Source organism: Oryx dammah, unplaced genomic scaffold (assembly GCF_014754425.2).
Source record: "Oryx dammah isolate SB20612 unplaced genomic scaffold, SCBI_Odam_1.1 HiC_scaffold_4, whole genome shotgun sequence".
NCBI classification, from domain to species: domain Eukaryota; kingdom Metazoa; phylum Chordata; class Mammalia; order Artiodactyla; family Bovidae; genus Oryx; species Oryx dammah.
This window is the reverse complement of record NW_024070188.1, coordinates 30,673,461-30,700,757: the sequence shown is the minus strand read 5'-3', so window position 1 is coordinate 30,700,757 and position 27,297 is coordinate 30,673,461.

The following is a 27,297-nucleotide window of genomic DNA, read 5'->3' as shown; positions in this document are numbered from 1 at the left end:
TTTATCCCAGAGGCCACTAAGGTTCAAACCCACACGATGCAGTTGGCAGATTTCATCCCCAGAGACCGCAGCACGAAGAGGTTCAGTGACTTGTCCAAGGGCATGCATTGAGTCAAGTGTAGAACTGGCAACAAAGCTCAGTCACCTGACGCCAGGGCCAGCTTCCTTTCCCTTGACACATCACCTAACAGGGAAAGTAATCTTCTGAAGTATCAAATAGCACTGGTCTTTTGATGAGTGAGCAAACAATGAGAAAAGTGGGTATTGAATTTCCTTTGACATAACCACTTTGGAAAAGGCAGCAATGGATGCGAGAAGAGTGTGACTTATACACGAAAGCAGAAATATTTTAAAATAGCCCCAGACGGCTGATTAACAGTCACAAGGACTAGCTGTGAGTATCAGTGCAAAGAAGAGTGGAGAGGAAGGATGAAACATGTAAGACACTGGAGTTCTCATGCAGGCAAGAGAACTGCTCAGGAGTTACAGTGTTTGCTTAGGGACTGAGGGAGCCTTTCTCATCTTCTTAGTTAAGAAGCGAGAGAGGAGACATACATTTGAAACACAGATCATTTAAGGTAGCTTTGCTTTTATTTCTTTTTCCTTGGGGGACTGATCTAAGAAAATAGTGCTACAATTTATGTAAAAGAGTGTTTTGCCTGTGTTCTCTTCTAGCAACTTAATGTTGTCACGTCTTACATTTAGGTCATTAAACCATTTGGAGTTTACTTTTGTATATGGTGCGAGGAAATGTTCTAATTTCATTGGTTTACATGTAGCTGTTCAGCTTTCCTAGTACCATTTATTGAAGGGCTGTTTTTTCTTTTTCCATTGTATCCTTATTGTATCCTTGCCTCCTTATTGTAGATTAATTGACCATAAGAAATAAAAGCAAAATTAACCAAATAGATCTTAGTGAAACTTAAAAGTATTTGCACAGCAAAAAACAAACCATCAACAAAACAAAAAGACAACCTATGGAATCTGAGAAAATATTTGCAAATGATGAGACCATCAGGGGATTAATATCCAAAAAATACAAACAGCTCATACAACTCAATATCAAGAAAACAAACAACCCAATCAAAAAATGGGCAGAAGACCTGAATAGACATTTTTCCAAAGAAGACATAAAGATGGCTAACAGGTACATGAAAAGATGCTCAACATCACTAATTATTAGAGAAGTGTAAATCAAAACCATAATGAGGTATCATCTCACTCCAGTCAGAATGACCATCATCAAAAACTCTATAAATAGTAAATGCTAGAGAGGATATGGAGAAAAGGCAACCTTTGTACAGTGTTGGTAGAAATGTAAATTGGTGAAACCACGGTGTAAAATAGTATGGAGGTTCCTTAAAAAGCTAGAAATAAGAACTACTCCAGCAATCCCACTCCTGAGTATATAGCCAAAGAGAACAAAAACACTAATTTATAAAGATACATGTCCCCCAATATCCATAGCAGCATTATTTACAATAACCAAGACATGAAGGCAACTCAAGTGCTCATCAACAGACAACTGGCTTAAGAACATATATATAATATATATATGTATATACACACAAAGTATGCACTAAGCATACACATATATGTATATTCCATTGTGTATATATGTATACACACACATTCGAATATTACTCAGCCATAAAAATTGAAATACTGCCATTTTCAGCAACATAGATAGATACAGAGAATATTATGCTTAGTGAAATAAGTCAGAGAAACATGAATACTAAATGATATCAATTACATGTGGAGTCTAAAAAAATAATAAAAAATGAATATTTATATACGAAAAACAGAAACAGGCTCACAGAGATAGAAAACAAACATAGTTATCAAAGGGGAGAGACAGGGAGGGACAAATTAGGAGTATGAAATTAATAGTTACAAACTACTATACATAAGATAGAGAAGCAACAGGATTTACTGTATAGCACAGAGAATTATACCCAATATCTTATAATAAACTATAATGAAATATAATCTACAAAAAAGCTGAATCACTATGTTGTATAACTAAAACTAACACCATATTGTAAATTAACTATACTTCAGTTAAAATTTTTTTTAATGCATCAAGCTTTACACTTAGAGTGGGTGAATTTATTGTATAGAAATTGTGCCTCAATTAAGCTGGTTTTAAGAGAAATAAATGCATCCCCCTAGAAGGGCATGATACGTGGAACAGTGCTTGACACATAGTAAGTGCCTACAATGTCACTGTTAAATGAATGGATGGATGAATGAATGAATATTTATTCCCTTTCCCTAGTGTTTTATACAATTGGGATAAAAGTTTTTAAATTGATGTGTAAAAAAATTGTTATGACTTGCCCTGACATCCCATGAATGGGATTCAAATTTCTCTCAATGACGCATGTAAACATAAGACCTGTCCATGTCCTTTGGAGAAAAGTGGTTCTGGAAGAACTCAGGAGAAGAAGGCATCAGAGAGACACAAGACAGCAGTTTCTGCTCACCTTATGTATGGAGAGTGAGAAAAAAGAGCTGCTGGATAGCAGGAGCGAGGGTTGCAGGGGGAGAGTGGGATGGGTGGGAGGGGGTGGTTACTGGCAGTTCTAAGTCCTTCCTGCCCCAAAGTGTCCTTCCTGGAGCCCCAGGCTGACCTGGCCTCTGAAGGCACCGACAACACTTGCTTCCATTCCTTAGCTGCAAACACCATCTTTGTTCCCACAGACCAAGCGGCTCAGGAGAAGTGGGCAGGAGCTACTGTCCAGACCACCACGTAAACACCCAGACTCACTGCAGAGACTAGACACGCCCTGGCCTGAGATCCCCTTGATCTCAGGAGGCATGTCTTTTCCTTGGTTCACAGTGACCTAGACCCAGAGTTAACCCTTGCTCAGTTGTCCAAGGTTAGGAGCCCCTTTTCTTTAGAGACCTACACTTACAATCCCTACCAAGAACAAAAGGAAATTTAGAGCTGGAAACTATCAGCTTGCTCCTTGCTTCATTTTCTGATGAGTAGACTGAGGTCTTGGCTGAACTCTGACCAGACAGCTAGGCTAGATCTTTGTTTCCAGACATAAGGACCAGCTACCAGCAGCCTCTTCAGATCCCCAGGTCGACTCGTCCATCGTGAAGTGCTGCAGCGGGCACCGTGCTGCTTGTTTATGACTCAGCAGGGATTAACCCAGCTTGCTTTTCTGGTTTTAGAGAGTACTTGGTTCATCAAAATAATGGATCTCAGAAATCAAATTTTCTTTCAGATTTTATCATTGAATGAACGAAGAGAACAAAAAGAGAAAAACAAATGGACTGATTTTCTGATCACACAACTCCCTTGGCTGGGCGACGAGAGACTCCCCACCTGTCTTCAAATTTATCATCTCCCTGGGAGGGTGCCCACTTCTCTCCCACCTGTCCCAGCACACACAGACTACATCAGGTTCACTCTCTGTATCATTCAACACCTCCTCTTTCCCTCTCACACACCTGGTGGAGACTGTTGAATGAATAAACAGACAAGCTCATTGGAAAGTAGGTGGCATGGAATCCAGAATACATTTTCCAAAGGAAATGATGTCATGAGAGGGTTTGGGTTTCCTGAGCCTGCCCACAGAGCTGAATTAATCTATCACCCCACTGAAAGGCTATATATTCTAGTAGGAAATAAGGGGGAAAGAAGTACAGTTACCATACTAATCATAAAATAAACAAAAAGACCTGAACAAGAAATGTTTGCTGTGGGCAGATCTTATCCACACTGCACAGCGCCACTCAGAAGATGAAGGAGGGCTGTCTCTCTTTCTGAAATGAGGGATTATGCCTCGAAATTAGTGACTTCCTTTGCTAGCAGCCGAATCTCTCTCTGACAGCTGCTCGGATCAGCCAGGCATACATTACTTTCATCTTTAATAAACAGCCACTCTGAAGTCAGTGGCTGGTCTCCATGACAACCAGATCAAGTTTTTCCACTGATGCTGGGGGCAGAAAGGAAGAAAGAACAGATCACTTTTTGCTGAGGCGCTGCACCCTGAGAGGGCAGAGGAAGGCGGGTGTGGGGTACATGTAGCCAACATGGACCTCCACGTCTTTATATATCCCAGGAGAATGGGAAGTGACTGCACCTTTTTACTGCGTACGGAGGAAGACGAGTCCTGACCAGCAATATAAGACACAGAGGAAAGGGTTCCTTTGGAGAGCATAGCACACCTCAAAGCCTGAACTGCCAAGCACCTAAACGCAATTCGATCCGATTGAATTCGAATTTGCTGTGTGTGCCTGGCCCTCTGCTACATCCTGCAGGGGTTACTCACAGCACGAGGCTTTAGAAAAAGTGAGGAGAGGCACCGTCAACTATGGTGAGGGGTGAGAGGTGGGTGGGGCAGGTTCCCAGAGAAGGCTCAGCCCCTACCCCTCCCAGCCCAGGATGGCTGCAGCTTTCAGTACCTACCCCTCCAGACCCCCACCCCCGCCATCAAGCTTAGCCTTACCTAGTCCTTGAACTCTAGCCAGGATGACTGGCAGCTGGTCAGGCTGGAATGTACAGTTTGTTGATGGTTCACTGAGACAGCATCCATGGATCTTTATGACCTGGGGCCCACAGACTTTCCACCTTCTCTGAGCTCTCCCTGGTGGGTCCATTTGGTCTGCATGACTAGGATCTGAGTCACCTTGCTAGCCCAGGCTGAAGCCCTGACATCTTGCCTGGTTCTTGCCTGCCTCCTCCCTCAGGTACCAGACTCATGGTTCCATATCCCCTGGTGGTTTCTGCTCTAGGTGAGCTGGTAACCTGGAATCACACTGACGAGCCTTCTCCCTTAACTTCAGCTGTCTGTGTCTCTGCCCCAGGAAGGGACTGGACACTCAGTTACTGACGGATGCTTACAGGAACTAAGCTGAGTCTGCCGTGGGCCCCTGGAAACTGGACCCTGGCTACTAGCTCTCACTTTACCACCCCAAGGCCTATCCGTTTCCAGTCCCAAATTCTTCCCTTTCTCCACAAACCAGGTGCTGTGCTTAGTTACTCAGTCGTGTTCAACTTTTGTGACCCCATGGACTGCAGCCCTCCAGGCTCCTCTATCCATGGGGATTCTCCAGGCAAGAATACTGGAGTGGGTAGCCTATCCCTTCTCCAGGAGATCTTCCCGATCCAGAAATCGAACCAGGGTCTCCTGCCTTGCAGGCAGATTCTTTCCCTGCTGAGTTACCAGGGAAGCCCCCACAAACCAGGGCTGCTGCCACAAGATCAGACAGCCTCATTTTTGAGCCTGAGTGGGCTGGACTGAAGGTGGTTTTTGAGATGAGTCTTGAAGGCCAGCCAGGACTCAGATGGTAGGAGAGAGGACTTTTGGTCAGGACAAGGGTCCTTGATGAGAGTTGGAGGATGAGGATGCATAACTTCAGTGAGGCAATCCCACCTTCCTGCCCGCTCAGCAGGGAAGGGTGCAGGCAGTCAAGGGGTCAAGTCCCACAGGGCATCCGTTTTGGGAGTTTTCTCACAATATTCTCCTGGAGTTGGGTAAGTACAGTCCCTATTCTCCCAGGATTCTTAAAGCAGAACTAGACAGCCAGATTCTGTGACCATGGATTGTAACTAAAATTTGCTCAACACATTTACACATTATTTCACATTATTCATTCACAAAATAGATGGGGCTGGAGGAGCAAGTGGGGGCAGGTCATGAAAGGCTCTTGTGAGCCGCATTGAGGACTTGGACTTTTTAAAGAGATAATGCCAAGCTATAAAACAATTTCAGTCTGGAGGTTAATGTGATCAGATGAGGTTTTACGTTGTAGGCACAGTGGAGGGAGGGGCGAGCTCAGAGCCTGAGAGGAAGGAGCCAGACACCACTTGCCTCTCCAGCTGCTCCCCGAGGGACAAGAAGACTCACAGGCTGCAGGTGCCAAGGCCACAGTAGCCCTGGCTTGAGGGTCTGGTCCACTGACACCATCTGCGCTTTCACGGCACTCTTTGCTGGGTCCGCTGCCCCCCCCCACCCCTGCCTGTCTTCTGTCTGCTCCCCTCGGTGTTGCCCTGCACTCGCTTTCCCGGTGCTTTTCCACTTCCACCCTCACTTTAGCACCCGCTATGCTGGCCTCTCTTTTTCCTGCTTTCTGTTCCTGCTTGCCAAGTGGAGGGAAAGCTGCCCAAGAGACCCACCCTCTCCACCAGCTTTAGAGGAAAAGACTGGCCCCAGGAGACAAACACTTCCTCTCGGCCGTTGGAAACAAGCAGGCTGGTTTTTCCATCACAGAAGCAGAACACCAAAGGCTGTTGACTACACTAGTGGGTCAGCAGAAATGTCTATTAGGAGCTTATTGCTCATTTCTACCCATTCAGAGTGGAATATTCTGGGAGCTTCCTTTGACCCTCCCTTGACGTGAAATACCTCCTCTACTGATGCCTGAAAGCCCACCATTGAACCAGTCATTCCTGTGTGTTAATCATTACTTTTTCCCAATGGCTTTTCTTTGAACATATAAATCCTCCTGGAAGGGGAAACACATTAGCTTCCTAATGCCTTGATGTAACAAAGCACAGAGGGGAAAAATACAGAAGGTTTCCAGTCTCTCATGAATATCATATATGGGACTGGTGATAAATCTAATTTGACTAGATGTAGAATTAACAAGACACTTAAATTATAGAACTGTTGATATCCATATAATCATTTTCCTCTTTTACCTTTTCTTTTTATCCTCTTCACTAAAGTATAACACAATAAAGTATACAAGTCTCAAGTGTACAGCTTAGTGAATTTTTACACATGTATACACCCATGTAATTACCACCTAGATTAAATATATTCCAATACTCTAGAAGACTCTCTGTGCCTCTTCCTAGTTAATATTCCTGCAAAGATAGTCACCATTCTGACTTCTATTATCATAGGTTAGTTCTGCCTGTCCTCAAGCTTTCTGCGAATGGAGTCATGTGGATTCCTAGCCTTTTGATCAATACAGTTTATACACACTGTTATATGTATGAGTCATCTGTCTTTTCCATTGGTGTTCAGTATTCTGTTGTATGAATATACTAAAATTTCTTAGTTTTCTGTTGATGAACACTTGGGGGGTATTTCTAGGGTTTGGGCTATTATGAGTAAAGCAGCTGTGAACATTCTTATACAGGTTTTTGTTGTGAACACATGCAGTAATTTTTCTTTGATATATATTTAGAGGTGGGATTGTTAGGTTAAAGAATAGGCATATATTTAACTTTATTAGAAACTTTCAACAAGTTTTCGAAATGACTGTGTCATTTTGCATTCTCACCAGCAAGTGTATGAGAGTTGCAGTTGCTCTGCACCCATGTGAACAGTGTATTGTTAGTCTTTTTAATTTTAGCTACTCGGGTAGAGAAACATTTATGATACATTTGCCTGAGAGAGGTGGGTTCCTGAGCTGAGAGTTCCAAGCAGCAGAATGGAGCCCTCATATCAGTGACAGCTATGGGAATGGAGTCCTGATGAGTTTCTGTGTTTGTTTTAATAATGAAGAACCATAAGGGTGAGGCTTCTTGGGTAGGTCAGTTGGTAAAGAATCCTCCTGCAATGCAGGAGACTCTGGTTCAACTCCTGGATTGGGAAGATCCCCTGGAGGAGGGCAAGGCAACCCACTCTAGTATCTTGCCTTGAGAATGTCATGGACAGTCCATGGGGTCGCAAAGAGTCGGACATGACTGGACGACTAAGCACAGTACATAAGGGTGAGAAAACCAGAGGAATATCGTCTATTAGTACCAGCTTTAAAAAGCCGAACTTGAAGGCTAGGTCACCAGTAGAGGAAAGAGCTAGTTTAGGCTAATTATAGGAGAACATTCCAGACAGGATAGATTTGAAGATAACACTACAGACCCACCTGTGATGGTCCAGCCAGAAAAGGATCTTGTACCAGAATTCTCAGCTGCAAGCAATGGAAACCAGCTCAGGCCAAGATAGCCAAGAGGGAATGTATTAAAAGCTATCTGGGTACTCACAGGATGGATAGGAGCGTCAAGGGCCAGGCCTAGAGATGGGCAGGAATCAAGGAGATTTTAAGAAGTCAGGAGCAGACAATTCAGTCTGTTCAGCATGGCTTCCTGCCAACTGTTCTGAGATCCTTATGTCAGTTGTTCAAGGTTAAAGTTTCAGAAGAGCTTATCAGATAGGTTGTGCTTAGACTGCATGTCCACCCTCAGGGCTGAGAGAGGCAGAATCAGGTCTCTCCAAGAGCTTCCATGGTTCTGAGCAGACACCTGGGTTTATATCCCACTACAACTGCATATGTGGGGAAGAGGTAATTCCCTAAAAGAAATCAGACACCAACAGGAAGAGGGAATGGATGTTGAGTAGCCAAAGAAATACTGTTAATACATATTTACTACAGTCCTGCCTTCCACAGCAGTCCTTTCACACCAGGATGGTAATTATGGTAGAAGTGGTGAAAGAACTCTGGCCTGGGCCTACAGGGTGGGCAGGGAAAGGGAATTTGACGGGACAAGAAAGCATCACTGACTGGCTAACCTGTTTTCCAAAGGACTTGAATAAGATGAGATCATGTGACTTGACATTTTTTAACTTGTCTATCATTTTTCAGCAAGTCTGAGTCACTCCTTGATCTCCTTAAGGCATCGCCAACCCTGACTGAGGGAGTCCTGGGTAGATGTGAAGGGTGGGGACTGCCGAAAGCAAGGGAAGATTACAGTACCCGGACAGCACTCCTTTCTAAGTCCTCACCCCACAGGCTCTACAAGCATAGTACGCCCGTGAGCTTCTCAGAGACTAAGGAATTATCTGAGTCAGGGGGAAGTTACAGGTTCCAAAATACACAAAGAAAATTGCAAATTAAAAAGATTTTTAATGCTTAATTAGCATTTAGCTATTTTTTTAGCTATCCTTTTCCCCTTTTCTGTGACACTCCTACCCCCAGCTCAGAGTTCCCCAACATTCAGCCTATGGTGCATTGTTTCAAATTACAAAGCCAGCAAATGAGAGCAAGCCAGAGAGAGCAGGGGCAGTGACCTGGCTTCTTCACAACAGGTGACTACATACTGATCATCATCTGAAATGAAGAGTCCAAGTCAGCCCTGAAAAGAAAGAACGACAACTCAAGCTTTAACTTTGGGTTCAGAGACCTAGTTTCTGAATCCCTTCTTCATTCCTCCAGCAGTTTAACTTGACATGGTCCTTCCATCCAGGAAAGATTGTGAAAATGTCTGAGTTACCTGGAATTGGGCCAGAGGTCCCATCCGGTCTGGACATTCAGAGTGTGCATTTTCTTATAATGTTAAAGTACACAGGACTGGGTGTCAGAAGACCCAAATATCATCCAGGCTGTCATGAACTCACTATGTGACCTCAGACAAGTTACCACCTTTCCTCTTCTCTTTCCTCTTTTGTAAAATGGAGTTGACTGAATGAGCACTGAAGTATGTTCAGGTCCTATGATCACTTAAACTCTTAAGCAGATTCCTAAAACAAGAAAGAAACCACATTAGCCTTGCTGACACGTCTTCCCTTATGCTCCACAGAAGACCAAACGCTATAATAAAAAGCATTTCTGTCCCCAAACCATATTTAATCTCCAAGTTATGCAACCTGTGATTAGTAGAACCTATTTTGCTGTAATTGAGCAGGGTAGTTCTAGGAAAAAATTATACTGTATTTCACTAAATGTGCATTCATTTGGTTAACCAGACCACTAAGGCTGACATACTGTACCGATTACCTAATATGAGTACCATCAACATCCTTCCATTTTCGGTGAATTGGCTTTTTAGCCATCAGGCTAGAGCCCACTATAATTTATTTTCTTTGTGGTAGTGGCAAACATGTCTAAATTAGTTAAATTACTTTAATACGTGGTTGCTTTAAGGCTCAAGAATTCCTGACCACTTCTTCCAAGGAAACATCAATCTACAACATGTGGAATAAATCTCCATTTTCATGTCTTTGTTTCATTTGGGGTTCTTTTCTGAATGACTTCATTTTTTGATGTTGCTAAATCAACTTAAATTTGGGATCTGACTAAATACTCAGAGTTGTGCTCATCTTTTGACCAAACATTTCCCTTCATTTTGTTCCTCCAACCCCCACTGGGGAACATAATTGTGATCAATTACAAATTGCTGGATGGCAAGCTCTTCATTCTGTCCACAGCAAGATAAATGACTTCCTTGCCTAAACAACCTCTTGTGGAATAATATTCTGACCTCCTCTCATTCTCCATCCTTCTCAGAGGAGGCCAGTCAAAGCCATGCTGTTTAGCCACGTGAATGTAATTGGAGCAGTTTGAAAAATGTGCAAACACATTATTAGCAACGTGTTTAAACAGCACCGTTCCCTTAGGTGTTCATAATCCTTTAAAGCTATGATATAATTACTCCTTCCGGCATCACTCAAACATTTATACAGCACAGCAAGAATTATATTTGTCAAGAAACATGACAGTTTTGAATAAATAAAAATTATTTCCCAGGTTGCACACAGCATTTTTCTTTATTTGTGGGATCTACTGTCTTTTATTTATTCATAGTATCCCTGTCTCTTTCAAAAGGATTTGAGTCATCTTACAAATGCTAACATTACAGCATAACTCTAATAAAATAAGCATAAAACCACAATGGGAGGTAGGTGAGCTCTCCCCAAACAAGACAAGAAACATTAGAGGAAATTGTGACAGATCTGATCTCACAGAAATCCAAAAGCTTTAGTTGATAAAGGTTAAGTAGCAGGCCAACAGGTAAGGGGTTAACACCCAAAATATGACCTATATAAAAATGCCTAAAACTCAATAAAAGAACAATCACTCAAGCATGTATTTTATGCAAAGAATGTGAAGATTAGGCCAGGAGAAGAAATAAAAATGATAAAATATGTCAGGGGGAAAAAATGCTTCATCTCTAGTTCCTACAGAAGGAGTTTCAAATTATAACAAGAAAACACATGGATAACCAGCAAGAACCTACTATATAGCACTGTATAGCAACAAGGATCCCTGTATAGCACAGGGAACTCTGCTCAATGTTATGTGGTAGCCTGGATGGGGGTGGGAGGGTGGAGTTTGGGAGACAATGGATAAGTGTATATGTATGGCTGAGTTCCCTTTGCTGTTCACCCGAAACCATCACAACATTGTTAATCTGCTATTTGTTGTTATTCAGTCGCTAAGTTGTGTCCTACTCTTTGCAACCCCATGAACTGCAGCACACGAGGCTTTCCTGTCCTTCACTATCTCCCAGAGTTGAGTCAGTGATTGAGTCAGTGATGCTATCCAATCATCTCATCCTCTATAACCCCTTTCTCCTCCTGCTCTCAGTCTTTCCCAGCATCAGGGTCTTGGTCAATGAGTCAGTTCTTTGCATCAGGTGGCCAAAGGATTGGAGCTTCAGCTTCAGTATCAGTCTCAGTCCTTCCAATGAATATTCAAAGTTGATTTCCTTTAGGATTGACTGGTTTGATCTTGCAGTGCAAGGGACTCTCAAGTGTCTTCTCCAGCTGCTGCTGCTGCTGCTGCTGCTGAGTTGCTTCAGTCGTGTCCGACTCTGTGTGACCCCATAGACGGCAGCACCACAGTTCAAAAGCATCAGTTCTTCAGCACTAAGCCTTCTTTATGGTCCAACTCTCACATCCATACATAACTACTGGAAAAACCATAGCTTTGACTAGATGGACATTTGTTGACCAAGTAATGTTTCTGCTTTTTAATACACTGTAGGTTTGTAATAGCTTTTCTTCCAAGGAGCAAGCGTCTTTTAATTTCATGGCTACAGTCACCATCCACAGTGATTTTGGAGCCCAAGAAAATAAAGTCTGTCATTGTTTCCATTTTTCCCCATCTATTTTCTGTGAAGTGATAGGACCAGATGCCATGATCCTAGTTTTTTGAATGTTGGGTTTTAAGCCAGCTTTTTCACTCTCTTCTTTCACCTTCATCAAGAAGTTCTTCAGTTCCTCTTTGCTTTCTGCTATTAGGGTGGTATCATCTGCATATCTGAAGTTGTTGATATTTCTCCCAGTAATCTTGATTCTGCTATCCTCAAATATAAAACAAAAAGTTAAAAAAAAAAAAAAAACGAAAAAACCCCAAGGTAACAGTTTGCACCCACTCAATGTCTGAAAGAAAAAGACTTATACAGTATTGTATGGCCATTTTGGATGTTTTACATTTTATCCCAGTGCAAACATTGCTACAGTGAATGTCCTGGTACATATACCTTTTAGCAAATAGACAGATATTTCTGAAGATAGGTTTCTAAAAACAAAATTGAGTTAGAATGTATATGCATTTTGAACAAAGATAAATATGGCCCATCTACTCTCCTAAAATACTGTTCTACTTAACACTTACATTCATAGCATATGAGTGTGTTGATTTCCTCTAAACATGCAATTACCACAGAACCCAGTAATTATACTCATGGGCATTTATCCCACAGAAATATAAATTCATGTTCACACAAAAATTGTCATGAATGTTCAAAACAACTTTATTCATAACAGTCAAAACCTGGAAACATTTCAGCTGTCCTTTAGTGATTGAGAGGTTAAACCAACTGGTACATCCACACCGTGGATACTACTCAGCAAGAAGAAGCTGATATACACAACAACTTGGTTGAATCCCCAGGGAGTTATACTGAATGGAAAAGCCAATTCCAAAAGGCAATGAACTATATGATTACATTTATATAACATTTCTGAACAGACCAAAGGATAGAAATGGAGAACAGGTAAGTGGTTATCTGGAATGATAAGCAAGGGAAGGTGCAAGAGGGCAGAGGGGTGGGTATAAAAGGGCAACACCAGGGATCCTCATGGCGATGGAGCTGCTCTATGTCTTGATTGTGATGGTTCACACAGGAACCTACACATGTGTAAGATTGATGGATTTTGTCACTATCAGTATCCTAGTTGTGATGCTGTACTACAGTTTTTCAAGAAGTTACCACTGGAGGAAACTTGCTAGAGGGTACCTGGGATCTCCCTGTATTATTTCTTATAGCTCCCTGTGAATCTACCACTATCTCAAAACATAAAGTTTAATTTAAAAAATATATGATAGATCTATATAACATAACATGAAATCTAAGAGATACTGCTGTATGGGAACAGCATGTCACAAAATAATAGGGACAGTATTATTCTATTTGTGATCAATAAAGTCATATATTAGCTTATATGTGTAAGAAAAAAAAAACACTGCTTACCTGTGAGAAGAGGAAGGAAAAAGAGAGTCCTTTTTCAGTCTGTATTTAGTGTGTCCTGTTGCAGCGCTTTACAACCAGCATGTCTGACTTATGACTTAGGCATTTGTTTTTCATTGTAAAGAGGGGTTAACTATGCAATAATGAGGGTTAACCAACTGCTCCAGAGGACAGGCAGTATCTCCTCAAGCAAACTGGGCCGAAAGAGGTGTTCAGGGGAGAGGCAACTTTCAGTGAAGGTGACGAAGCCCAGAAGCCTGAGAGAGGCACAGAGGATGTAGAAAAGGATTGGTTTGCAACAGAACAGGCACTGAGGGAAGGGAAGAAGGAAGAGTATCCTGAGAAGCAATGCAGACACGTAACAGGTCTCCCAGTGGGGACAGGAATAAAAGATGGCTTTGGCGTGCTATTTGGGGTAGGGCATTTATCATTTACCAGGAGGTGGTGGCACTGCCATCAGGGCCCTCAGGGACAATGCGGGGAGCATTCCAGTTACTGGGGACGTCTCCTCCAGCTATGTGTCCTGGAACGGGGGGTCCCATCAGCCTGTGGTCTCACTGGACCTCTTGACAGCTCACGTCAAGGCTCCACCATCTGATCTCAACAGCCACTCCTCTAGTGAACCCAGATGGCATTTCTGATCAGGGGATTAGCATAAGCTCAGTAACAATCCCCCACGGAGCCGGACAGTGCTCTTTCCTCAGTACTCACCCTGATAAATGGTCCCTTGTCCCTCTAGGCTTGAGGTAAGTTGCAGAGTCCTTTCTTAAAAGGTCCTGGTCTGTGAACTGGCTTCGGTCTGGGGACTGGACTTGTTAGTCCCTCAGTCATGTCTGACTCTTTGCCACCCCATGGACTTTGCAACCCCAAGCTCCTCTGTCCATGGGATTCTCCAGGCAAGAATACTGGAGTGGGATGCCATTTCCTTCTCCAGGGGATCTTCTTGACCCAAGGATCAAACCTGGATCTCCTGCATTGCAAGCGGACTCTTTACCATCTGAGCCACCAGGAAACTGAATAAGAGGTTATATGTTCCCGCTATGGTGATACAAGTTTGGTCCCTGCCCAGCAGATTTAGAATTTTTCTCCCTACATTTGTAAGCAAGTAACTTAGTAAACCTCCCATCCAGTTCATTTTAGGAATCTGGTGATCAGTTAGCCATTGATTGCCACAGATCCCTGCATATAAAACTCTTATTTCTTTATCCCTCTGGCTTATTAAGGTAATAGCATTTATGTTGTCTCTGATGGAAACCAGAGACCAGGGAAACCAATTTCACTGCCACATTGGCGTTGTCATTTCTGACCTTCAGAGAGTCATGTCAGAGCTCTTCAGTGATTCTGGTGCCTCCTTTACTGGTGTATTTTCTCTTGCCACGGTTGGTCCTCCAGGGCATTTGGAGAGGTGATGGTTTAATGGGTTGGAGTAATTAATCCCTCCCAACATTCCCATTTCCCTCAGCCTCTGGACTCCTTCCCCTCTCACAGTCTTGCTTCTCTAAGTGCAGTTCACGGACTAGCAGCATCATGGCATCATCTGACAGCACATTAGAAACCAGGTCGGTCCTAGACCTGCCAAAGCACAATCTTCATCTTAACAAAATCCCCAGGTGATTCATAAACACATTAACATTTGTTTTACAGCAGTGTTTCTTAAACTGAAATTGCAACTGATTCAATTTTGAAAGTGCAAATGCCCAGGCCCCATCTCCAGAGTTTCCAATTCTGTAAATCTATGGTGAGATTCAAGAATTTCCATTTCTAACATGTTCAAAGCTGATGTTGATGTTCCCAGGTGATGTAGTCACCACTACATTTGAACCACTGTTCTATATTATGCCAGAGAATTTACAGAATTTTGACCTAAAGAACCACAGGTCATCATAGACTCCAGGCTCTTGTTGGCCAATCCAGCAGACAGTTTACACCAGTCCTTGGCACTTGAGCCAACCCTGAGTCCTGGGAGACATTCCATGTCAGTATATTCAGCTGATGGATCCTTACTATCTTCCTCCAATAGCCTTACAATCTCTTCCCACATACGATCTTCCTGTTCCTCCAGATACCACGTGTTAAGATCTCATAAGTCTTTGGGTGAATAGGCTATTTTAGCTGAGAATGGCACTTTTCTATTTCTCCTTCTGGACCATATCGAGATCTAACTCTTGTTACAGAGCTGGAGGCAAACAGAGGAGACAGTGTGGGTCTGAGAAAAGGCAGCTCTAGAGGCAACTTCTCTGGGTGTAGTCACTGAAAATACTGTTCTGCAGAAAGAGGGCTCAGGAAAATTTAGACCTCAAAGTTCTCAGCCTTATCCATGTCCCACCTGTGCGGTATTAGAGACCTAGAAAGGCTGAACTTTCAATTGGCACTTTAACTTTGCAACCTTGCAATGAGGTCCACGGCTCAGGTGTTCATGGTAAGGACTCCAGATCAAGAGATTTCTTCAAGTTTTCCATGGAGGCTTGATTCTGAACTACAGGTATTCTTAAATATATATATTATATATATATTCATACTCATCATTTTGCCTATATATGTACTTTGGAGCTGTTAAAAGAAAGAAAAAAAAAAAACCTAGGTGACGCTGCAACCTTTAAAATAACTTCCTTTGACAGAGCCACTAAGTGCCACAGACTCCTTTCCGCGTGTCTTGCCCTGCACTTACTCTTCATCCCTTGCTATGACCACGGATCATCTGAATCCTTATGATACTTACTATGCATGCACTGATGATGAGTGTCCATTTCTATCCTTTGAAACTCCGTGTTCCCGCAAGGTTCAGTTCCTCAGATATGATCAGCCCAATCCCCAAAGCACATTATGAAGATCTATTGCCTGGGACAACTTCTAGTATCAATTACTCTATCAGTCAGAATACCAAACAGAAACATCAGGTGCTCATATGAAGATAATTTCAAGAGGGAACTATTTATGATAGCACAGACAGAATACATGGAAACCACAAAAGAGAAGACAATAACTAGGAGCTGGTAGCCCTGAGCAGAACTGCCCTAGACTTGAAGAGGAGGGTCATGTGTAGACACCTCATTAAGAGAAGCAGCGACCTTCAGTCAAGGGACCCGGTCAGCTTGTGGCAACCTCACAGACAGGGAGCTATGGGAGTGAACACCTTGACCTCACTCTCTCCCTGGTTTCCAGTCTCTTTCCAGGGATCCCCAGTGGCCAAACCCAAGTGGAAGCCAGAGTCAAGGAAGCCAGTGGATATAGTCAACTAAATCAGCCTCCTGGGTGGAGAGTGGATTCAGAGGGGAAAATGAAAGGTCTCTGGCATGATGGGAAAAGGCCATGACTTTAGTTCTAAACAAATGGGCTGGTGGCATCTAAGCAGAGATGTAAAGCAGGTAATTGAGAAGCTCTGGAGACTAGAGAAAAGTCTGGGCTGTTGTACAGATTTCAGAGCATAGAACTGAAGTCATGAAAGTGGGTGAGACGACTTAGACAGTGTAGAGTAAGAAAAGGAGAGGATCTAGGGTTGAACCTGAGCAGTTTCAACATTTAAAAATCAGTTAGAAGAGGAGAATCTGCCAAGGGACAGAGAAATTGAGCAATAGAGGAGGAAGAAAAACCAGGGGAGTATGGCAGCTTAGATACCAATAAAAAATAGAAGGAAGGTTAAATCAGTTCAGCTCTGCTGAGAGGTCACATACAAGGAAGACTGAGGTGTGTCCCTAAGATTTAGGGGTGTGGAGGTCACTGGACACTTTAATAAAAAACAGTTTTAAAAAAGAAGTAGGGGAAGATGCCAGTTAGATGAGGTTGATGAGTAAACAGGTGCTGAATGAGGGCAAACAATGACTACGCATAACTCTCCCAACCAGTTTGGGTGTGAAGGGGAAGAGAGAAAAAGAGTGGAACCATGAAGGAAATCTGGGGTCCAGGAGTGGGATTCTTAAAAATAGGAGTGATTAGAGCATGTTCAGATGCTGACCAAAAAATCCCTTAAGAAGGGAACAGAACGAGGCTAGAAAAGGGGGGATATTTGGTGACATGCCTTTTCTGAGATGGTTGGAATCCATGGCCTGGGGAAGGGGACTGACCTTTCAGGAAGAAGGAACATCACTTTCATTTTGTCAGGAGGGAAGCGCAGAGAATGGGTTCAGGTGCTGGTACAGATACAGGTTGGATTACAGGTGCAGGTGGCAGGACTTCCCACCTGAGGGCCTCTGTTTCTTCTGTGAAGTATAAACAAAGATACCTGGCACTGGAGAGGGATGAGATAGGGGCCAAAGACTTGGAAAGTCTGAAATGGCTGTTCAAAGACTGAAAGCTGAGTGGACAAGAGGACAGTGGGATTCCCTGGGGAGGGGGGAGATGATGGAGAAGACTTCTCTAGGCTGGGGTGGCGGGGGAGTCCTTCTCCAGTTATGCCTTGCTGCTGAGGTAGAGATGTGATAAACAGTATATTAATGAGTTCTTCCAGGATTGATTTTTTTCCTCCAGGTGAAAGAGTAATAAAAGGATGAGTTAGATCAGTGAGTTTAGGGTGTTGGCGAGATAGTGGCTGACATAATGGACCATGTATCTGATGCGGCTTCAAAGGGAAGCAAAAATAGGGTAGGTTGATGGATAAGGAAAAATAGAGGAGCCTGGAGATTAAGGGCCTCAGTAAAGTTGGGGCATGGGCTTCCTAGGTAACACTAGTGGTAAATAATCTGCCTGCCAATGCAGGAGATGCAAGAGATGAGGGTTTGATCCCTGGGTCAGAAAGAGTCCATGGAGGAGGGCAAGGCAACCCACTCCTGTATTCTTGCCTGAAGAACCCCATGGACAGAGGAGCCTAGTGGGCTACAGTCCATGGGGTCACAGAGTCAAACACAACTGAAGCAACTTAGCGCACATGTATGCAAGGTTTAGTCTTCCCTGGTGGCTCAGACGGTAAAGCGTCTGCCTGCAATACGGGAGACCCGGCTTCGACCCCTGGGTTGGGATCCCTGGAGAAGGCAATGGCACCCCACTCCAGTACTCTTGTCTGGAAAATTGCATGGACTGAGGAGCCTGGTAGGCTACAGTCCATGGCATTGCAAAGAGTCAGACGTGACTGAACGACTTCACTTTCACTTTCATGCAAGGTTTGGGCACAGAGTAGGTGAGAAAGTAGACTAGCCTACAATGAGATGGGATCATGGACAGAGGGGAGATTTGACAGATGACAAAATCCATGGTGTGACGGAGAAGTAGGTGCTGGAAGAGATGGGGTTGATTAAAGAACTGAGAGGCCAGAATGCTGATTATGTCATCTATGGGTATCATCCCATCTACTAGAAGGATGGCAGGTTGCAGTGTGAGGGCATATGGTGAGCTAGAAGAAGTTCTCAGGGAAGGAGAATGAGTGTTCTGGTGGCCAGTGGATGTCAACAACACCAGAACTTCCGAGAACAGCCATTTTTACAGGAATGTTTGGATTCTGCACCAGGGAATGAGGACAGGTTATTCCCACCCCTCATCCTGGGGGTGTAAGTGGTGGAAGAATACTTGAGAGAGCTGAAAAAGAATTGCTACTCTCTGGGTAGAGCTGGGTTTCAATTCAGGCAAGGAGAGAGAGGTTCTCCAGCAGCTGATGTGAGCAGAGGCAGCAGGAGTGACCAGGGATGAAGAGGGAGGCTTCAACTTGAGTATGTTTGGATCACAGCTTATAAAAAGAGTTGCCATTAGGAAGATTCAAAATAAGTATCTGTGTCCCGAAGGCATTATACTGCTTTTCAAAGACAGACACATATGCCAAGTCAAATCATCCTTCACTTTCAAGGGTGACCCTCTGTGTATGGTCTGGCTCTGGAGAACAATATGTAACCAGAAGTATTTTCTCCATGCTCAGGGCTGCCCTTGGGTTTCTCTGGTTCCAGCTGCTGTTTGCTGAGTTTGGTATGAGTTTTACCTTCATCTCCTATTTTCCTAGTTTGCCAAACTCTGTGGTTTAAAAAGACTCCCACCAAGGACAGTTTGGGCTTCCCAGGCGATGCTAGTGGGAAAGAACCCACCTGCCAGTGCAGGAGACATAAGAGACTTGGGTTTGATTTCTGGGTTGGGAAGATCCCCTGGAGGAGGGCATGCAACCCACTCCAGTATTCTTGCCTGGAGAATCCCATGGACAGAGGAGCCTGGGTGGCTACAGTCCGTAGGGTCGCAGAGAGTCAGACGCGACTCAAGCAGGACATGCCTAGGTCACTGTTCTTGAGGTTTTCTATATCTGCCTCTTACCTCATCTTTTGGGCTTGTGCTTCCTCTTATCCTCTGTAACTCCTCTTCACTTCTGTGTGGGTATCCACCCTCTGCTTCAACCCATTCTCAGCACATCTAGGGCAATGAATGGAATTACTGGGCAGCCAGGGTGCTTCAAAGATCACTTGGTAGATATGTGACTGCTGTCTGTTCTCAATAAAAAAGATGACATGAGAGTAAACTTTGAGGACTTTTTAATTGTACCGTAGGTGGCTAAACAAACTCTGCAGGTATTACTAAGTAAAACGAAAGTCCATGTGGAAACAGTGAAACTGAACTTACCAATTTTCCCTTTGGCTCTCCCAATAAGCTTTTTTTCCTTTCCTCCTGACTTGATTATCAATACTAATTCTTAGGCTGAAAGCTGTGACCCAATCTTGACAAATAGATCACAAGTGTTTGTCATTGTTTTTTCTCATTCCTAGGAGGGATACTCATGCACCATAAATAAATAGACCAAGTTAGACCACATATCAGGTCACATGTGAAAATACACTTAACAAACTGTTTCTCTATGCCACAGGATGACTTAGAATAGTCACATAACAAAGTATTGCCCTTTGGGTGCTTTCACTCAAAACTCTTCACGTAATTTTCAATCAGTGCTGTTCAGTTTCTTGTTGTCTTGTGATTATTGTTTGGGATTTTGTTGTTTTTGTGAGAGTCCTCAATATTTTATGAGTGACGCTGTGAGCAGATTGGCTCTATTATTGGTACTATGATTATTATCATCTCTCACCTAAAATACTTATTTGTTGCTGTTGTTGAGTTGCTAAGTCATGTCTGACTCTTTCTGACCCCATGGACAGCAACATGACAGGCTTCCCTGTTTTTCACTCAGAGTTTGCTCAAACTCATGTCTGTTGAGTCAGTGATACCATCCAACCATCTCGTCCTCTGTCGTCTCTTTCTCCTCGTGCCCTCGATCCTTCCCAGCATCAGGGTCTTTTCCAATAGGTCAGTTCTTTGCACTAGGTGGCCAAAGTATTGGAGCTCAGCTTCAGCATCAGTCCTTCTAATGAACACTCAGGGTTGATTTCCTTTAGGATTGACTGGTTTGATCTCCTTACAGTCCAGGGGACTCTCGCAAGTCTTCTCCAGCACCACAATTTGAAAGCATCAATTCTTCTGCAGTCAGCCTTTTTTTATGATCCAACTCTCACATCCGTAAAATGCTTATAAATGGTCTCAAACAGTGTGCCCTGTTTGGCTAACAGTGTGCCCTTGCTGGCTATCAGAGCTTGTCTTGAGGGACTGGAGAGATGACTGATCCTAGAGAAATCACCACAGTGCAGGTGATCATAGGCATGTCAGTTTGCTCCTTAGCAACATAAAATAAGCAAGAATGTAATTTACTCTTGCTACAGGAGATTTACTTCTAAACGATCAAGATCAGTAGCTTCAGAACCTCCTTAATATCAGAGGCCCCTCCTATGAACCTGAGCAGAAACTCAAGCTTAAAGTTACCCTACACATCTCAGTCTGAAAACCTTATTTCAGTAAACACTTTTTCCCTTATCAGCACAACTTAAGGTGGCTGAATCAGACTAAAGGAAAAGATTTATATTCCTTGTTTGAAGGTGGAGTTTTCTTGCTTTTTCTTTCTCCTGCTAGATGTAAACAAGTCTACACACATAACCTCGTATGCCAGCAGATTTCTTAAAACCTGAAGAGACTCAATCTTAAGATGAAGACTTTGTGGAGAAGAGTGGAACAGGGAAGAGAAAACACAGGTTCTTATTGACATCACTAAGTTACTGAATCAACCAGCCCTGGAGCCTACCCTATTTCTGGAGTTTCAGTTTTGTAAGGTGACTAGTTTTTTCATAGGTAAGTCAGTTTGCCATAGTTTGCTTTTTAATTTTTAAAAATTGCTATTATTTGCCATAAAAAGCTTCTAGGTGGCCTGTGTAACAGAGCAGGACCCAGCAGGAACGTGAGTTATTGGGGGTAATTCCTGCCAATCTTTTTTTTTAAAGAATTTTTGATGTGGACCATTTTTAAAGACTTTATTGAATTTGTTACCATATTGCTTCTGTTTTATGTTTTAGTTTTTTGGCTCTGAGGCATGTGGGATATTGGCTCCCCAACCAGGGATTGAACTCACACCCCATGTATTGAAAGGTGAAATCTTAACTGCCTGACCACTTGAGAAGTCCCCAGTCTTTTCTTTATTTCCCTCCTTCAACCTGATTCCTAATATGAGGCTATTTGTGCTTTGAGTTAGCTTTCCTTTGTTTCTACCCTACCCCCTCCCATTTTTTCTAGCTCTCAGAAATCCCTGTTAATCTCCATATAAATATAACATGACCTTCAAGTTGAATTAAAGCTGGAGTCAAATCAAGGTAAAATGTTTGGAGACCCCATCTGTTGGCCTCAAAGAGGAACCACAGATTATTATGGGGTAGGAAAAGTGTCCTCTAAAATTGCTTCCTGAAGTCAGCCAGATTCTGGGAAAAGATCTGCAAATTTTGTCAGCATCACTGCTGCTTCTCAATATTTATAGCCTACCCCAGGCCCTATTACACTTACAGAAGTTCTCCTATATCTTGTTAGTGAGTGGGTGAGGCTGGGTGTTGAATCAATGACATCTAAATGGCTGAAATTATTCCATTTGGGGTCTGCTGAAATTACTTTTTATCAAATTTTTAAAATTTATAATATTTCTTCAAATACCTTTTCTTCTTCAGCTACTGTCTCCTCTCTTTCTGGGATTCTGATTGTACACATGCTAGACTGCTTGATACTATCCTACAGCCTAAGGACCTGTTCTTTTTCTTTCACCTTTTCCCCTCTTTGTTTAGATAATATCTGTTGACTTATCTTCAAGTTTGCTGATAATTTCATGTGGTGCGTCTTTTTTGTTGTGCCTAACCAATGAGTCTTCAATTTCATACACTGTATTTGAAAGCATCAATTCTTCTGCACTCAGCCTTCTTTATGGTCCAGCTTTCACATCCGTACACGACTACTGGAAAAACCATAGCTTGACTATATAGACCTTTGTCAGCAAAGTGATGTCTCTGCTTTTAATATGCTGTCTAGGTTTGTCATAGCTTTTCTTCCAAGGAGTAAGAGTCTTTTAATTTCATGGCTGCAGTCACCATCCACAGTGATTTTGGAACCCAAGAAAATAAAATCTGTCACTGTTTCCATTTTTGTTCCATCTATTTGCTATGAAGAGATGGGACCAGATGCCATGATCTTAGTTTTCAGAATGTTGAGTTTTAAGACAGTTTTTTTCAAAATCAGTAGTTTCAGAACCTCCTTGATATCAGAGGCCCCTCCTATGAAACTGAGCAGAAACTCAAGTTTAAAGTTACCCTACACATCTTAGTTTGAAAACCTTATTTCAGTAAACACCTTTTCCCTTATCTCTTAGGCTCTTTAGTTTGTAGGTCTGTGTTAATTGACTGCTATTTCTCCTTACTATGGATTACATTTTCCTGCCTCTTTGCACATTAATCTTTTTATTGTGTACTGAGTCTTGTGGCCAATAAATTGAAGAGAATCTAGATTCTGCTATCTCTCTTTAAAGAAAGTTGAGATTTGTTGCAAGCAGTTAGTTAAATTACCAGCATATTATCTTGAACCTCTGGAGATGCAGCATTCAATAGAACTTTTGTGATAGAAATGTTCTATACACAGTCCAATACAATGGACATCAACCACAAGTGGCTAAAAGCATTTAAAATGTGACCAGTGACTAATGGACTGCATTTTGAGTTTTATTTAATTTTAATCAAGTTGCTAAGGCCACGTATATGTAGAGGTTATTATATTAAATAATGTAGCTATGAAGAGCTGGTTTTAAGCTCTGTTCGGGGGGGCGGGGTGGGGGGGCAGTCTCTTTGTGTTTTGCCTTTATTTCTAGGGCAAGGCTCTAGTCTTGGGAAGTGGTCCTTACCCCTAAGGTGTGCCCTCTGGTCCCTGTGGAAAGTCTTAGGTGTTTGCTGTGCCCCCCTAACCGGGCAGGAATTGAACTCTAAACTCCATCTCCCAGCATAAAGCAGCCGTAGATTAGCCTTCCAGCCGTTGCTCTTCCCTGGGCTCCTGCACCTCAGTCCGCACATGCGCTGTCCAGGAGTCCGCTGGGGATTAGAGGGAAGTCTGTCCCTAGATCTGGGCACTCCCCTTCTGAGGCACCCTCCTTTCTGGGACTCCTTCCTTCCCAACTTTCTGCTGCTTGTGGAAGCCCCAAAGCCCACCTTCTGCCCCTCAGCCCCAAATGCTGCCAGTTTCCAGCTGAGCTCTGTCTCCTGCCATGGGAGGAGGTGAGTGCCCGCAGAGGAAACGCCTGATTAGCATAGACCTCACCCAGTGGGCTTCCCTTTTCTCAAGGTCATATCTTCTGCAGCTTTTGTCTTCAGAACGAAACCACTTTGGTTGCTCTCCAGGACCTTAGAACAGGTTTTGTTACTGTCATGTTTTAGGTCCAGAATTTATCATTGTTTTTGGCAGAAGGATTAGTCAGATACTTAGTTGCTAAGTCGGAACTAATCTGAATGGCCAAAACTAGACACTAAAACAGTGAGTTCAGTGGGAAAGTTAGCCTATCCCTTCCGCCTAGCATACTCTCCCTTGTCTCTTTGCAACAGAAGGGGCTCAATATTGGCTGAACGAACATTTGCTGAAAACTAAAAATTCTCTTGAAGGAGCCATACTTTGAAGCATTAGCAGAGTTCATAATTTACAAAGGCCAATCCTTTCCCGAAAGTAGATTTTGATATGGGTCAATGAGAAAGAACAAGAGGTTCCTGGGTGTATCTGTCTTCTGATTACAAGTGGCAGAAAACATGCCTCAATTTTGGCTTAAGCAGAAGGAGAACTTGTTGACAAGCCTAGTTTAATACTCCAAGGTAGGGCTGAAGGCATAGCTGGATTTAGGGCTTATATAGTATCATCAGAAGGCAGGGGTTTTGGTTTGGTTTTTGTTCCCAGCTCTCAGACCCACCTATCACATTGACAGAACTAATCTCAGCTTCCTGTGACTGCAAGAAGATGGTAACAGGTTCAGCTGTGCGTCCTCTCCAGTGTCCAGTCCAGAGGAGAAAGCGCAAGCCTATTTTTCAGAAATACTCACGAAAATCTCCCTGCCTTTCATAGGGTCTACCTGGGTTACGTGCCCATCCAGGACCAATCACATGGCCACGAAACAGGGGGAAATGATTGGCCTAAGCGTGGCTCATCTGCTCCCCCTCATAGTCAGAGGGCTGTCAGTTTCACCAGGCCTACATAGGCTGAGAGTGGGGAACGGGCAGTTCTCCCGACAGATTCTGGGCTGCTGTTAGGTCAGTAAGTCATATCCAACTCTTTATGACCCCATGGACTGTAGCCTGTCAGGCTTCTCTGTCCATGGAATTTCCCAGACAAGGGAATGGGTTGCCATTTCTTTCTCCAGGGGATCTTCCTGACTCACGGATTGAAGCCGTGCCTCCTGCTTGAAGGCAGATTCTTTACCAGTGAGCTACCTAGGAAACCTGTCCTCTGATAAATATCTGGATTCTTATTCACTAGAAGGGCAGACACAACAGAAGCCCACTAAAAAGGTTATTGGAGGAGACTGGAACCAAGGTACCTGGAAGGGGTTAAAAGGTTACAAAATGAGAAGCAGGGAACCTAAAGGAGAAACCCTGCCCCCTTTTCCACTTTGCCCCTCAGCTGGAGGCTGCTGGAGGCAGGTGCTGTGCTGTCTCATTGCTTCATGGTGACAGTGCTTGCAGACCTGGGATGAGCAAAATCCACGCAGTTTAGATACCACAGCAGTATCTTTAAAAGGTATCAGGTGGAGAGTGGCATTTAATGTGGAATCCAGGCTTCCAATTAGAGGCTTGTTCCACTTGCTAAACTTGGCTTGAGTTAAATGCCCACCGACCTCTTGTCCCTATAGCATTTCATCACTGTGATGAATTCTCACAAACAAACCCTCTCCCCCACCCTTCCTAATGGTACACACTCTCTATACCATTAGAGATCTGAATTCTTTGCCCAGACAAATTGCCAGGACCTCCTTTCCATCTCTTCCACAGTAAGGATGCAATCCAAGGAAAAAAGACAACACCGCCAAATGCAGCAATGCTTCTGAATGTTCACTTGACTTGGCCAGTGCCTGACCAGCAACACCTGCAGTTCCAAACCATCCAGCAGCATTGGCGGGGGAGTGTGGGGGGTGGGAGGGTGGGCGAGTGGAGGTTTCCTCTTCTCTCCCTGCTTCCAGGAAAGCAGAGCAAATATAGCAGACCCCAGAGACCAGTGAAAAACTTGAACCTGTTGGTCCTAAGAGAGCCCAGTGAAAGGCTTCCCTAAAGCCATTAAAAGAACTCTCCCCAATTTCTCAAAAAATGTCTGCAATTTTAGGATCTCACATTTTTCTATAATAAGCATGCCTCACTTTTGCCACAAAAAATTAAAATAAGTACAGATATTCAATTTCAGGATTTCCACAATGCCTTGCCCACTTTGAAGTTCCCTCTGTAACCAGTGACTGACTCACATTTGCTGCCCACAGTATTTCAGGCTTTTTCTGTCACTGCAGTTGCATCTAATCATAAAAAGAAATACACTTCTGACAAATTTAAGAATGCAACATGGAAGAGATCTCTGGAAAAATTCCTATCAGCTCTTTGATACCCAGGTGCCCTCAGTGATAAAATCCTAGTCTTTTCAGAAAATCAGTTCATTCCTTGCTTGTTTTTATCAAACAGCTCACTCCCCACTAGTCTCATCTTCCTGATGAGATGGTCCTTTTCAGGGCAGAGATACTCTGATTCCCTCCTCTTTCCTGCCCTCCCAACACCCACCTAACTTCTTGGTCTGCATCCCACTATGCAGAGGACACCTACCACTGACCTCATTCTCAGCTTTGTTTCCCCGATGAGATTACTGGGGAGGTGCTGTAGTCTTTGGTTTGCTGGGCAATTGGCTACGCGCAGTTCCTGTGACCCACGCCCTGGATGGTGGGACATCTTCATTATTCACGATAAACTAGAGGTACAGTTACCAGCAAGGTTCACCTCCGAAACTTGTTTAGCCAGTTTCCTTCTTTCACTGAGCTGTTCCAAGACGGGCACATGCAGACTGACAAAAACACTGAGAGTTTCTGTGTTCCCAGGAACCAGTACCACCAGAACAAGGCCAGGTCTCTTGCTGAACTATGATTCTCGATTCCTCTCCCCACACTCCCTTTCCTACAAAGCTATGGACCATCACGTTCTAATGCAGTGCTGAGTTGCTAACAAAAATGGTGTGTGTGTGTGGGGGGGGGGTTTCCTTCTAGAATGTCAAACAACATATGATCAAGAAGCAGGAATAAAATATCAGAAAAACAAGTGTACACTGTTCCTGCCTGGCATGCAAAAGCACAAGTGGCTGGGCTTTAAAAGCTTCCATGTTCACAAGAAGTCCTGGAGCATTAAAATTGATGCTGGGGATTAGGTTGCCTTTCAGAGCAGCAGAATCTGTATAAGCAAATCCTCCTGGGCTGAGCCATTTTCAGCCCAGGCATATTAAGTTGGCTGGCCATGAGTCAGCCTTTGTACACACACGCACAGTATTTAACTGCGCGTGCAGTGGGCCCCAAATTAAAACCATATTTTGTTAGCACCACATGTTCCAGGCTTGACAGTATTTATCAAAGGGGAAGCTGCTGGGTTGACTGAAAGGAATGAATTTCATCAGGGTCTGGCAGACCCAACCCTGATCAGTTCAGTTCAGTTCAGTCGCTCAGTTGTGTCCGACTCTTTGCGACCCCATGAATCACAGCACGCCAGGCCTCCCTGTCCATCACCAACTCCTGGAGTTCACTCAGACTCACGTCCATTGAGTCAGTGATGCCATCCAGCCATCTCATCCTCTGTCGTCCCCTTCTCCTCCTGCCCCCAATCCCTCCCAGC